The 13,804-nt window shown below is 38.0% G+C and overlaps 1 protein-coding gene across 1 annotated transcript in view; it reads left to right on the top strand.

The window, feature by feature from the left end:
* khdrbs3 (KH domain containing, RNA binding, signal transduction associated 3) overlaps positions 1 to 2,729 on the top strand; it is a 217,158-nt gene extending 214,429 nt beyond the window's left edge. The window contains exon 11 of the transcript XR_003675116.1: positions 221 to 2,729. The gene's annotated coding sequence lies outside the window, so the exon portion shown is untranslated. The remainder of the gene's footprint in view (positions 1 to 220) is intronic.
* The last annotated feature ends 11,075 nt before the right edge of the window (positions 2,730 to 13,804 follow it).

The following is a 13,804-nucleotide window of genomic DNA, read 5'->3' as shown; positions in this document are numbered from 1 at the left end:
AGGGTCTTTGATGCTGAGGTTTGAAAATGACACCATGTCCTTGTATAAAGAGGAGAAATGCAATGCCTGGCTTGATGCATTTCAATATCTTAAATTCACAGTATGACACAGAGAGCAGTTCTAAAACACATCTCATTCTCTGCTTTGGTTTTAACTTTCTCTGTACACTTCAATGGGTTTCATTTTCTGTTTTTTCTTTTCACTTTCTTTTTCCTGATAGACTTGGTGACTCCCTCCCAATCCAGAATGAGGAACTCTTCTCAGCCATATATTGACATGTTTCATGAGAATCTTCTCTGTCCGGATAGAGCTGAACTGTTGCTGAGATTACTAACCTGTTGAGATGAAGAGGAAACCAGTAATGAGTGTAGTACACCACTATTCTCCAGAGAAAATGAAGAAGAAGGAGGGAAGCCACGAGGCAAATGGAATTCCTCATCCACTGGGAAAATTCGTTGGAGTATTTCCTCCCCGTCTTCACTGCTTTTGTATACATTTTGCATACGCAGGAGTGCTCTGAACTGACTTTGAACCTGGCCTGCATCTTTCTGTTTTTCTTGAGTTTTGATAGAAAGCATGTGTCTACCCTTTACTTCAGAGACAAACTGTCACCTTCGGGGAAGTAGGTTTGAATAAATAATACAGTGTGCTCAGGAAGGCCTTCATATTTCTAGCAAAGTCTTCTTTTCTGGAGGTGTTGCACTCATTACTCTACATTCAATTCACTCTGATAAATAATTAATTCATCAAGTGCCTTAAGTTGTGGATTTCTCTTATTGTTGGGACTGAAATATAGAACAGCAGTGTAAGAAAAAGTAGGATTTATATGTGTTCCTTTATGCTGTTTTTTGTCTTCTCTATGCTTTGTGGTCATGCTGGAAAACACTCCCAGCTTCACACAACAGTGCAGTCTATTCCAGATGTAATGCTTAATCCAAATTGACTTCACTGGATATTCCAAAATAGCTTTCTATCAGGTGGAGAGTCCCACTCTTTTCTCTTCATAAGTCCTTTAAGGCTCATCCACATTCTGCACGCGCTTGTATGTCTTCAGCGGCAAACAATAGTTTTCCATTAGAGGAAGTAATTCTCACCGGAGCCTGAAGCCAAGCTTCAGACAATAAGGCAGTGACCTAAAGCTTGCTTTAAGCTCCCGGAATAACTCTCACCACCTCCACTGGTTTATTTCGACTACAAAGTGGCTTGAAGTAAAGGACTTATCTGAGGTGAGCTTGTCCTTGTTAGTGAAGCAGTAGCAGCTAATTTGATTACAAATGTCTATAATGTGAGGTTTTTTGTGCCTTGATTGAAATTTGGGATAAATGGAACTGGTTTGTATAGCACTGTCATCACACGGCCCAGTCTCACGAAGTTTGCGACACTGAAACAAAATGGATTGATAATTTTTTTGTCCGTGTCACGGATTCTACATGCTGCAGAATCTATCCACACTTCATTCGTTGGTTATTCCGTTTTAAAACCAAATCAAAATAACAAATAAACAGTGCAGGTTGTTTTTGTTTTACCGACTTAAAACCAAAACAGAAATACAGAAAAATCAATTACCAGACGTTTTTCTGTTTTAATATTAAATCTTGTTCTGTTTGTGTGATGTATAGATATTAATGGGGGGAATAGGACATGTTTTAACCTCACCACACAGACCCACAACCTTTTATTTTTATGAAAAGCATGCACATATGCAATTAAAAGAATCAGAGGTGATGTAATAAATCTACTGGTGCTCTTTGTTTCTTGTGATCAATTTCCGTGTGTGTTGACGGCTGCTTGTACGGCTAGTGATATTAAAATCTGCAAACAAATATTTTTACTGTTCCTCACACCAGCCTCACAGTCGATAGTCAGTCACCAGTTTATTTAGATACTATTTGGACCGTAACACTGTTCGCTCTGACAGAATGTGACGTGCTGATCTCACGCTCTAATTTGCCTGTAAATATCTCACAAGCAGAACAAGATTTCACAATTAATATTTTAATTTTAAATCTGCATATTCTGCAGGGAATTATATTTATTTGTGCTTCGCAGTATGAAAAGACTTTGTGCTGCATGCCATGTTTTTTTGTCCACGCTGCGCATCACAAAATGTGGTGTTTGGTGACAGGGATTGCAAAGTGATGCCTTTTAAAGGGAGTTATCAGCTTAACCATAACCCTTACCCTAACATAACCATAACCCTGACCCTCACCTTAACCACAACCCTTACCATAACCATAACCCTGACCCCTACCTTAATCACAACCCTTACCATAACAAAACCATAACCATAACCCTGACCCTTACCTTAACCACAACCCTTACCATAACATAACATAACCCTTACCCTAACCATAAAATAACCCTAACCAAAACCATAACCATAACCCTTACTCTAACCATAACCATAACCCTTACCCTTACCCTAACCATAACCATAACCCTTACCCTTACCATAACCCTGAATGAAGGGTTGTAATGAGATGTAAACTGGATTTTTCTGTCCCAGGCCAAAAATGTGTCCCGATCTACTGTGTGTGGCGGCCATTATTTTCCTTTCTTTTTCGTTATTCTGCTATCATTAAAAGCCAATGGGTTTTGTTTATCACAAAACACTCAATTGACACATGTGCAGATTGTAATTATGAAATGGTATATTTGTTCAACAGCTCTGGAAATACAAAGATATACAATTTAAGAACTTCGGTTTGTGTAATTAATACTTTTCATGTGAAGCCAACATATGTACATGCGGTGGATGATTATTGTCTCTGTACCATCTGAATGTGCTGTTATACATTAAATGGAGAATTCTGACAAACTGTGGATGTGTGTTTATTATTAGTCTTCTTTTGCTGATAGAAAAACACAATTAAGTATTTGGCATTGTGTGTTTTCCAGACATGTAGACTATAAAGGGCAATTCTGCTGTTGATTGATGAAACTTTTTAATCTTTAACAAAAGCCAGGATGAATGTCCGGCATTTTTATTATAACTTACGAATGCATTTGTGTTATTATACCTTGATATGCCCTTGAAATTGTAGTCTCAGTTCAAATGTTTGTATAGCAAATTCTGTCTGAATCTCCACGCTTTTAAGTATTGTATGTTCCACTGCTGCACTGGCTACATAGTGCTAATCATTTACTTAAATGCTATTACTCTTTATTCTTTTAGCATTCTCCCCCTCACTCTCTCATTCATGTTTGCTTCCTCTCTTTAGGTTGATCCACTTTGAAGTTTTTTCATTAGCTATTTGAGATTTAAGGCCAGCTGCTTTGGCTACCTATGTAAATTTAGCTAGGAACTCATAATAATTAGCAGTCCAGTAAATCTCCCAAAAATGCCATATTTATTATTATTATTAAAGTGACCTATTAAGGCAGAATTAACCAATTGATTGACAAGATGACAAGGCTCTGCTGCTTTACATTTGACATTGCTAAGACAACAAGCATTAAATGCAATAGCGGCACCAATAATTTGATTGATGGTAGGCCTCCAAAACACTGAATTGGCCAGTTAAGTAAAAAAAAAAAAAAAAAAAGAAGAAGGAAACATGGCTCTACTAATCTCCGTTTCAGTGCTTTTCTATGGCACTGATGCTGCATTTCAGGGAACTTGGAACTTGGCATTTCTCAGTTGAAAATTCTGAGAAATTATAAATGAAGGCAATAATGTTTGTGTGATGAAAAATATGATAATTCGGAATAACAATTTATTTACTGGCCTTACAAAGCCAGACAACATTATGTAGCACCAGTGCCGCCCATTGCTACATGCAGAACGTGCATAGGCCTCATCTTTCATGTGGGGGCCACATTTTGTGCGAGGGGATAAATTTGCACCTTTGAGCAATGGGCATACTGCACACATATGTGCAGAAAGAGAGAACAAAAAGCTGTATTGTGACTGCGTGCAAGAACCCGTTAGCTGTCCTCTCCTCTACCTTCTCCCCCACGCCTGAAGTTGAGGACATCTCATCTGCTTCTTTTTACATACGTCCATAAAAGCACCCAGTTGTGAGTGCAGCAAAGACATCATTCGCCAAACTATTTTTGAGGAGAACCCCCGAGTAATGAGCAAGTCTACCACTGACAGGATGATGAAGATGGAAGAAGATGAAAAACTCTGATTCAGAGGGAGATGGAGTGGAGTCGGGAAAACTGATTTTAGAAGAAGTCCGACTTTACAGATTTACCCCCAATTTCCACTGGATACGGGTTCGCTGCATTACGTCTCTGCCATGCTACCGCAGCTGAAAGGTTAACACTTTAGTCTATATGTTAATTTCCATTGGGTCCGGTGCGCTGCGTATCTGCTCCGTCCCAGCTCCGACAGTCCAGAGCCCTCCGGCAGAGATAAGCGGGACTTTTATTTCTGGTGAATGCCGGAGTACAACGCATCAACTCACCATAGAGCAAATATAGCAAAACAGGAAGTTAAGCACATACTCAACATTAAAACATCCATCCATGCAGCCTGTGGGTGTGCTTAAGACTACACAAGTGGGGTACTTGCCGCTGATTGGCTGAGAAGCTTTCACTCAAACCTTTCCTCTGGCTGCTCATTGGATGAACAGCACCTGGGTGGCCCTTGATCAAAATGGGCGTACCTGGTCCACTTGTGGCCAGTGCTTGAATGATAAATTACATATATAATTTATATGATGCATTTTTAGAGAATTGGATTTTTGTATTGGATGTTTGTATTTGTGAATTATGAAATCATTTTGGTATTTCATTTATGCCCATTAGCATACAACTAGCATAAAATCATGTTGATAAGGTTAAATTTTTTAGTTTTATTTGTTTTTAAACACTAACATTATTGTGGGATACACATACTTAATACTGAATGTCATAACTCACTCGATGTAGCTTTTCTTCACTAGTATGACTGTGGTGTGAATAAATGTTAAAGTTAGAGACAAACTCCTTTCAGTCATGATCAAAAGAAAACCAGAGGGACACAAACATGTATTGTCTGTGCTATAGGTTTCTGCTTGGAACTTTGAACAGAGCCTTGCCTTTATTTTAAGAACTACTTAATGCAAGGCTGCCTGGTTTTACCACAGATAGTACATTTCCAAATACAACACATTGGCCCTCTGTGAGGTAGTGTGGCTTTCAGTGGCTATTTAAAGTGAATGAAGAGACATCTCAGGCAGGAAGTTGCAAAATCTGTGTCCATTTTATTTACAGAGTGCTGGTACCATGATGTGTCTTCCTCCAAAGACCAAGCACAAATGGACCAACCCTGAACAAAGCACACACCTGCCTTTTATTCTCAGGCCCACCCATTGGCCCATCCCCTTACTGGGCGTAGCTCCTGGTGAGGTCACCGATGACCTCACCAGTCTGGAGTATAAAACCAGGAAATGTTGACAGCACTCCCCTTTTAGGTGCCACATGGAGCAGGTAAGGATGAATGTAGTTTTGTAAATGTGTATGTGGAACAGAGTGTGTGCTGTTCAACTACAGGGACAAGTGGAGTTTAAGACTCACTTCGTCACACCCTCATTTATCAAAATTGCGTGAAAACGGGTGCAAATCTGAGTGCACATTTGGTCATACGACAGGACCAACATGGGAGTTATAAAACATTTGTATTTGACCAATCCCAGCATACATTAATCGTGATTAACATATTACGCCCTCAAATATTCCTGGTTCGGAAGCCCCGCCCACTGAGGTGAAACAAACATTGGCAAGGAAATAAACGTTTCCAAGATAAAAGTCAGCTTCCTCACTGCTGAGGTGGAAAAAAACAAAGATTTGCTTTCAGGTAGTGTGAAAACTGGAATTTAAGGAGCTCATTTAAACGCTGTGTGTAAGAGAATAACTGAAGCAGTGAACAGTGTTTCCCTGTTTGAACGACTTGACTCAGGCTGAGGTTTGAATGAAATTCTCAATAACAGCAAATTATGGTTTAAATGGAAATGTTTCTCATCCACAGCCTAAAAGCATAAATCCATGTTATTTGATCAAGACAATTCTTTACATTTAGACACGTCAGGCTAGCGATTGCAAGCTAACGTGAGAATAGGTTAATGATAAATGAGGGTCATTGAGTATTGTCCACGTTGTGAAATCCCAGTTGAACATTTTATATGGCACAACTTCAACGTACTATTGTTTTGCTCACATTTTATAAACAGTTTTGTTATCGAGTGAAAACCCTCATCCGCAACTAGGCCCATTACAGCTTACAAACAGGAGGATTATTTGTTCCATATGGACATTTCTCCTTTGTACCTCTACCAGCTTGTTATTAAAAATGCTTTGTGTAATTGTATTTTTTCCATCTTGTTTTAGAAAATAGTGATAAAACAAAACACAATCTGAGTGTAGCTGCACTGTACATGATATCAATATTTATATTTTTGCCTTCCAGCAAAAACCATGTCATTATAATTATATTATTTATTATTTACAGGGTTGGGAGGGTTATTTATTTATTTTTTTAAATAATCCGGTACAATTGCAAGTTACCTGTTAATAAATGGAATCAGTAACTTACTCTAAGTATCACTGTATTAAAGTAATGTAACTGAGTACTTTTAGTTACTTTTGGATTACTTCAATACCAATCATGCAAATAAAGACACAAAAGGATTGAATATGTTTAATCTGTCACTGTATTATTTTAGACAAACATAAACTCACCTTTTACAGTCACATTGTATTAAAACAAATGTTTTAGTTTAACACAGACTGGGAGAACACAGTAGTTTAAATAAATAAGATTATCAATCAATTTACTCAATAATTATGAACAATTCATATGAATCATTGACCTAGACAACAGACCATACTATAATGATTATTGTATGGTATATAATACTAGTTATTGTTACAGTTTTGTAACATATGTAAAACAAAAAAGCACCACCTGAAAGTGCTATGTCAGGTTTGAACTATAGTTACAAAGGTTACAGACACAACATAGGAACAATTGTCTGTAGATGTTCTAGGTGTTAACATGCTCCAAAGTTAACTAGAAGTCATTTTGTCTACACTGGTGTTTCATGTCTCATGTAATGTACTGGTGCTGACTTTAGATAAATATGTGCTGAAAATTATTTCCCAACATTGTTACAGCTTGTTTCACTGCGGTGAAGTGTCCCAATGCATGCGCACGCACTGTGTTTGATGCATTGATCTGCTTGCTTTTAAAATGTAATCCCCTGAGTACTCCCTGATTTTAAAAATAAAAAATACCTGTAATCTGATTACATGTTTTTTTTTTTTTTTATATACTGTGACAGATTACGGTACATGTTTTTCGTATCCAGATTACGTAACTGATAATAAATGTTGTGCAGAATACATTATACACATAACCATGGATAGTAAGTCAGAAAACATGCAGGACAAGATTATGTTACTTTATTATAAACTTTATTATAAAATGTTGCCATTTGGTATTTCCCACTCCCACACAGATTACCGCATGGGCAAAATAGGCACGTTCCCAGGGCCCGAGAGCCAATAGGGGCCCTTGATGTTCAGATATATATATACATGTATACATATACGTGGATGGGGGATTGACCAATCAAAAGGGAGAATTGGAGACGCAATGCTTTAGCGCACCAGCTGGTGTTATAGGACCAAAACAAAGTCATTGTTCTGCATTGTAAAGGCAGCACGCTGAGGTTTGCCTGCACAGATTTTTTGAAAGAGGTTGTTAGAATCTTTTCTGAACAAAAAGTCTCTTTGATTACATTTAGGTAAACGCTATGTGGAGATTATGGATTGTGAGCTGGCACCTGATGCAGTGGTCAAGTGATTAATATACTTTTACAAAATCTACAATCTGTAAAATGTGACGAACCAATAAAACAATGATCACGTATATGATCTGTCTCATAAAAATGAATAAAAAAGCGAGAAAAGTCGTTTGTGCATCTGTAGCGGCAGATTGGAGAAGTTGTAACAGCAGAGTTATAGTTATATACAATAATTTGCACAAGTAATAAAAAACATGCAAGTCTATAATTTTTGTGAACATGTACCAGTAAACTCATTAAAAGTACCTCATGCAATTAATGTTTTGAGGTCACATGAGCCATCAATCTACAGCGAGCGGTGTCTTCATGTACTGATTAAAAGGAAAGAGCTTGCAGATTTAATGTAATCACATCATACCAACTAAGTTCCTTTAACAGCTGTAAAATCCCAGCAGATGAAGAATCCCCATGTGGCTGCGCACGCAGAGAGATCATTACATGTTCTGGTAGGTCACATTTAGGGTAAATACAATGAGGTCATTTGGTTACAGATTTAATTAAATGGCTCCATTTAAAGTGGTTGTAGGCTGTCTGGGTGGTGTGATGAGGAAGTTTCCCGCTCTCTTGGCTTCAAGAAACAACTTTTCAAAGTTAATTTGTCACATAGCCATGTGCACACGCATCCCGAGGGGGCAAGAAAAATGGTACTGGGCCTCATTTGCTAGCTCCTTCGGTCGAAGCCTTCAACTCTTCTACAACCACCCTCATTTAATAAATCGCTTGGGAAAAAATATCCCATCTCTGGGGCATCTCAGACGAGACAATCCTCAGTTGGAGTTTCAGCAGGGTCAGGTACACACAAGAGCAACCGAGATTAGCATTTTTCTGTCTTTATTCCAGCAGTTCGTCTTAGCAGGCGGAACTGAGGTTCTTTAAATGACTTTCTCTAATGATACACAAGGGTGCTCTTTACTTTCACTGTCTATTCGTGGGGCACGATTCTACTTCTACGGTCTTTTTCTGCATCTTTCAGCTTTTTCTAAATTCTCTGAAAGCAGATTTCAGACACAGAGTTCATTCTTTTCTTCTCAAAAGTGAAAGCAGTATTTAATGACGAACAGGCCGAAGCTAAAAACCACCAATAATGAGATATCTAGTGGCTTTCTTTTTCTTACCACTTTCAAATTATGTCGGTGATGCTGTAATAGAATAATACAGAGATGATGTGTCTTACATTATTTCTGCAATCCTGATATCCACTGTGTTAGTAATGTAAAAATAGGTTGCTCACATTGATTGCAGTTTCTCATTTAGCCTTTCTCTTGTGAATCATCAGCTCATTGAATCAATCAGAAGATACTTTTCAATGGATCCTGGTGTTGTAAATCAATAACAATGCATATGCTGATCACTTTTGTTAGATTAAAGTAAAAATCACATACTTTGGCTTGCAGTTTTGCATCTCTCTTGTATCTTTTATTCCTGCTTTGTCAGATAAAGTTTTGCTACTCAATGTGGGACCCAAAATTCTAATATCCTGTATTGCCAAAGTCGGTGACCCGAAAAAATCTGTGATCGCTGCGGCTTCTCGGCAGTAGAGAAGAAGAGTGCTGAACTTCTTCGTAGCTATTCAGGAGCTATTTACTCCCCCTTAAACATGATGCTCCAGTGGGTGAAGTAAATGCAGACTGGAGAAAAATTACAAACATGTTTAAGGAGGAGTAAATGTCCGCTGAGAAGCCTCAGGGGTTGGAACTGTCACCACCTGCGCTCACAGATTTTTTTCGGGTCACAGATTTTGGCACAACACCGGCACTCGGCATTCATTCCACTCTGGCTGCAAGAGAGATAAGAACATTGAAGTAAAAAAAAAAATAATTTGCCTTCTTAAGTAAAATTTCTATTATGGTGGTTTTTTGATTTTTGTGTTTGAACAATTATTGACAAGTTTGAAAACAGTTCACACGTTTCAAAGGGCACATGACACAAAATGTCATGGATGCTAAATGCAAGAACACATCCTAAAAGTGATTTTCTCCAGAAATGAAAGTACCAAGCTATTTAGTCAGGATGACGCTATCTCTAAACAACTGGATATAAGTATTATTGGACTTGGGGTGAGTTGTGCCAGTGGTACATATTTCAACCTTTTCTAAAACATGGTTGTTCACAGCCTTTAGCATGCCATATTTATCATTTATTTATATCATTTTAGAATGAGTGACATGGCCATTCCACTTAATGATATTGCTGATTATGAGAGTTCAGATGTCCACAGTGATGATGACCAGGGGTGGACTGGCCATCTGGAATACCGGGCATCATCCCGGTGGGCTGTCAACCCGAAGTGGGCCAGTCTGGTCCCCTATGTTTTTTTTTTTTTGAGTGGAGGCAGACATGGTAACAGGTGGCCAAAGTGGTAAAAACATGGCAAGAAAATAGTGTAAAGTGACAAAAATGGGACGAAAGCAGTCAAGAGTGGCCAAAAAAAAAAAAAAAATGGGCAAATAAAGAGGAACCAGGTGGTATATAATGGCAAAGGGTAGCTTAAATGGTCAAAACGTGGCAAACAATAGTGAAAAAGGTCAAAATGTGGAACAAAAAGAGACAAAATGTAGGGAAAAAACATGATTTTTTTTTGTTGGGCAAAAGTTAGCTTATTTGGGTGAAAAGTGGCCAAAAAAATGAAATGGTCAAAAAATTGATAAAAGTGCAAAAACAACTTTACAAAAAATAGGAAAAAAGGGCTATTTATTGGCAAAAGGTAACAAAAAAGCTTAAACTTTTTAAAAAGAGGCAAAAATATTTTAAGGGTTTTCTGGGGGAATAATAATTAAAATTAAATTAAAACAAAAACAGCCACAAGTTGAACATCACTGACTTAATTCCAGCTTCTACATGGTGTCTGGTAATGTAGTGGACTGGTCTGGACAGAAAAAGCCAAGGCTGAATTTTTGTCCCAGTCCACCCCTGATGATGACGATGGCGATGAGGATCCATCTGTTGGTGACTTTTGTCATTGTAAAGTTTGCAGGTAGAAACAAATCCTATAACTAGGCTGGATTGGTGGGTTATGTTGAGGGTGAAAAGATCAGTACAAAGATTATAAAGCAATGTTGTAAGATTTCTGTGGATGAAAAGCCAATCTTCACATTTAAAGAAAAGTGAGTCGAAAGGAAACTTCCTACACAACAAACCTATGTGGTACAGCCAGAGGGGAGCATATGTTCACATTGCCCTGCAGTATTAACAGGTAGAATGTTAAGTAATCTCGGATCTTTGAAGACATTTGCAGTCAATTTGCTGCTAATTTTTAATTTAATTTTGTTCTTGTTAAATATGTGTTTGTGAAATATGTTGATTTGTAGCCTGGCTATTACAATTTTATTTTATTTTTGTTCTAAACATATCCATGTGGTGGGGAGCCTTATAGAAAAGTGGGCTTTAATGTTGTAAAATTATTTAAATAAACATTGAATAAGTAACTTTGTATTGAATTTGAATTTCTTCCTTATAATTGTCATTAATGTTTGTGAAAATAGAGTTACTGTATTTATTTTACTTTATTAATCATTGGCACAATCTGGCCTAGTCTATTCTCCCCTAAGACACAACTTAGCATGCACCGGGGGCAAGTTGTGACACTTTTTTTGAAAAAAAAAGCTCAATTTTTCAAGTTTATTTATGATCCAAAGTATTGGTTTCCATAGATGCACCACATATTAAATTATATGTACCTTATCCTACCTTTTATTTATGCTCTTCCTGCTATAACTTCAATTTATTACCGACATTTGCTTTTTATTCAAGCAAACGCCTTATTTTAGGCATAAATAATGAAAACAAGTTTATAACAGATGTATGACTTCTGCAGTCATTGCTCCCTAGCATCTTTCCTCCACCCGGAAATCATCCTGCATATGAGACACGTCTCATCCCTCCTGTGTGCTGTGCATGCACCACTTTACCCACAGCTTCCAAAGCTTGTTTTTGAATGTTGGGTTCAACGGAGATGTAGAGTGGCTGTACCAGTTTAGTCATCCCCCTGCAGAGGTGATGTTGGAACAGCCTCCCAACAGCCACAAACGTGTCCACTTGATGAAAATTCCAGACATAGAGCACTCCACCATATGAGCGGCATCCTCAAGTTTATATGAACAAAATAGCGGCCTATACAACCATACGACTTAGTTGGAGGCATTTCATCCCCAAGCTTTAAAATCACTAAAGGGCCCATATTATACGATATCAACTTTTCTGTGCTTTAAACATAATAAAAGTGCTATTTGGGCTTCAAACACATGCCTAAAGTGTTTTTTTCATTGATTTCCTCAATCGTTAGTTAGAGGGTGATTTGCTCCTTTCTTACTGCAGGGTGAGCCCAAACACCTCGCTCTAATTTGATGATGCGTTTCTACTTTGATGACAAATTTGACACAGCACTGAGCTGGAGAAGCCACTCCTCCAGGAAGCTCTCTGCCGTGATTGACATGTAAACAGACACGCCCACAAAGGTGAGCGTTTCAGCATCCTTTGCGCAGTGCTATGTATGTATTTTCTACAGTCTATGTATGTCTATGTTTACAAAGCAGCATGAGCTCGGCTACGGAGTGGGTGGGAAGAGGATGGGCGGTCCTCTGGCCCTACGTCACCGTGCAAGTAGGGGGGAGTCAGTGTCCCGTCTATAGACACGCCCACTCATGAATATGCATAAGTAGGCCGCAAATCAGCCTGTTTGTGTAGAGTTGCTTGGAAAGTGACTTTTCAGAGCCTCAAACTCTGGAAAACAGGCGAGTTTGGGAAAATAAACCTCAAATGCTTTGTTTTTGGGGTTCTTAGAACAAATGGAGATGGGCTAAAAATTGCATGATGTGGGACCTTTAAAGTAAAAACTGACCTCTCTAACCTACTATTTACAGTATATCAAAATGCTACCTAACTGTTGTGGCTAATGAAAGATTTGGCTTCTGCTTTATTTATTATTATTATTATTATTATTATTATTATTATTATTATTATTATTAATATTCCAGCAGGCTCTCCCCCAGCCAGCCCAGTCGGCACAGCACTGCCGACCCCCCAGGCGAATGCCACACACAAAATACACAAATCTCTTGTCCGAATAATCTGAATTGTTCTATTCATTTATTTGTTAATGCTGCTGCTGTAGGTCTTATATTGTTTTTGGCAGGGTGTACCCCCATCTAACACCCAATGAGAGTTGGAGATAGGCACCAGCAGACCCCCACGACCCTAAAAAAAGATCCATTACTCTATTCTATTTTTTTTTTTTTAATTTCATCATGTTCATGCACATGATGACCAATAAAAAACCTTGAATTTTAAACAGAAATAAGTGAAATATCTTTTAAAATATGCATTTTAAAAAGTAAAACAAAATGTTGTTTAATGTCTAATTTTTTTTTCTTGCTTTATTAATCTAAAAATAGTCATAGTTTTTAAGTGAAGGCACAGGACGTTTTATTTTTTAAAGAAAAAAATACAACTTCATTCACACTGTGCCATCATTACAAGGTTTCAGGTTTAAATTACACTTCAGCCCCAAGATGTGGAAACAAATAATTCAGGGTTTTAAAAATATGTAATTCAACGTCACTTCCAGTTGAAAAAAAAGGAACTTCCGGTACATTTTAAGCGTGCTAGCAACCATAGCGACTGGATAAAGCATGATGAATGTATGCCGAAAGAAAAAAACTACAGATCCTATACATAATGGAATACTATGAAAGGTAAGGGTACATTTCTTACTAGAAATGTTGTCAAAACAATTCTAAAGCCACAATCTATCTTGAAATAAGGCAATTTGCAACTAAAATATACAAAATGTCCGCCATGTTTTTCATTGAGGAGTCAGCGGTCACGTAACCTGACATCAGTCCATTGAAAAGACTGGGCGGAACAAACCGTAATGCTGCGTTCACACCGAATGTGTCTTCTGCAGCACTGGACGCTTTAGCCGCACAAAACGTTCCATTGGTCTCCATTTGCTACATATGTGCGTCTAGAGCGAAGCACCGCCCACCAACAACACATCCAACTTGGTGAGTTTC

This window comes from Gouania willdenowi, chromosome 11 (assembly GCF_900634775.1).
Source record: "Gouania willdenowi chromosome 11, fGouWil2.1, whole genome shotgun sequence".
NCBI lineage: Eukaryota > Metazoa > Chordata > Actinopteri > Blenniiformes > Gobiesocidae > Gouania > Gouania willdenowi.
The sequence above is the reverse complement of the archived record's forward strand: the minus strand, read 5'-3'. Positions and strand labels throughout refer to the sequence as shown.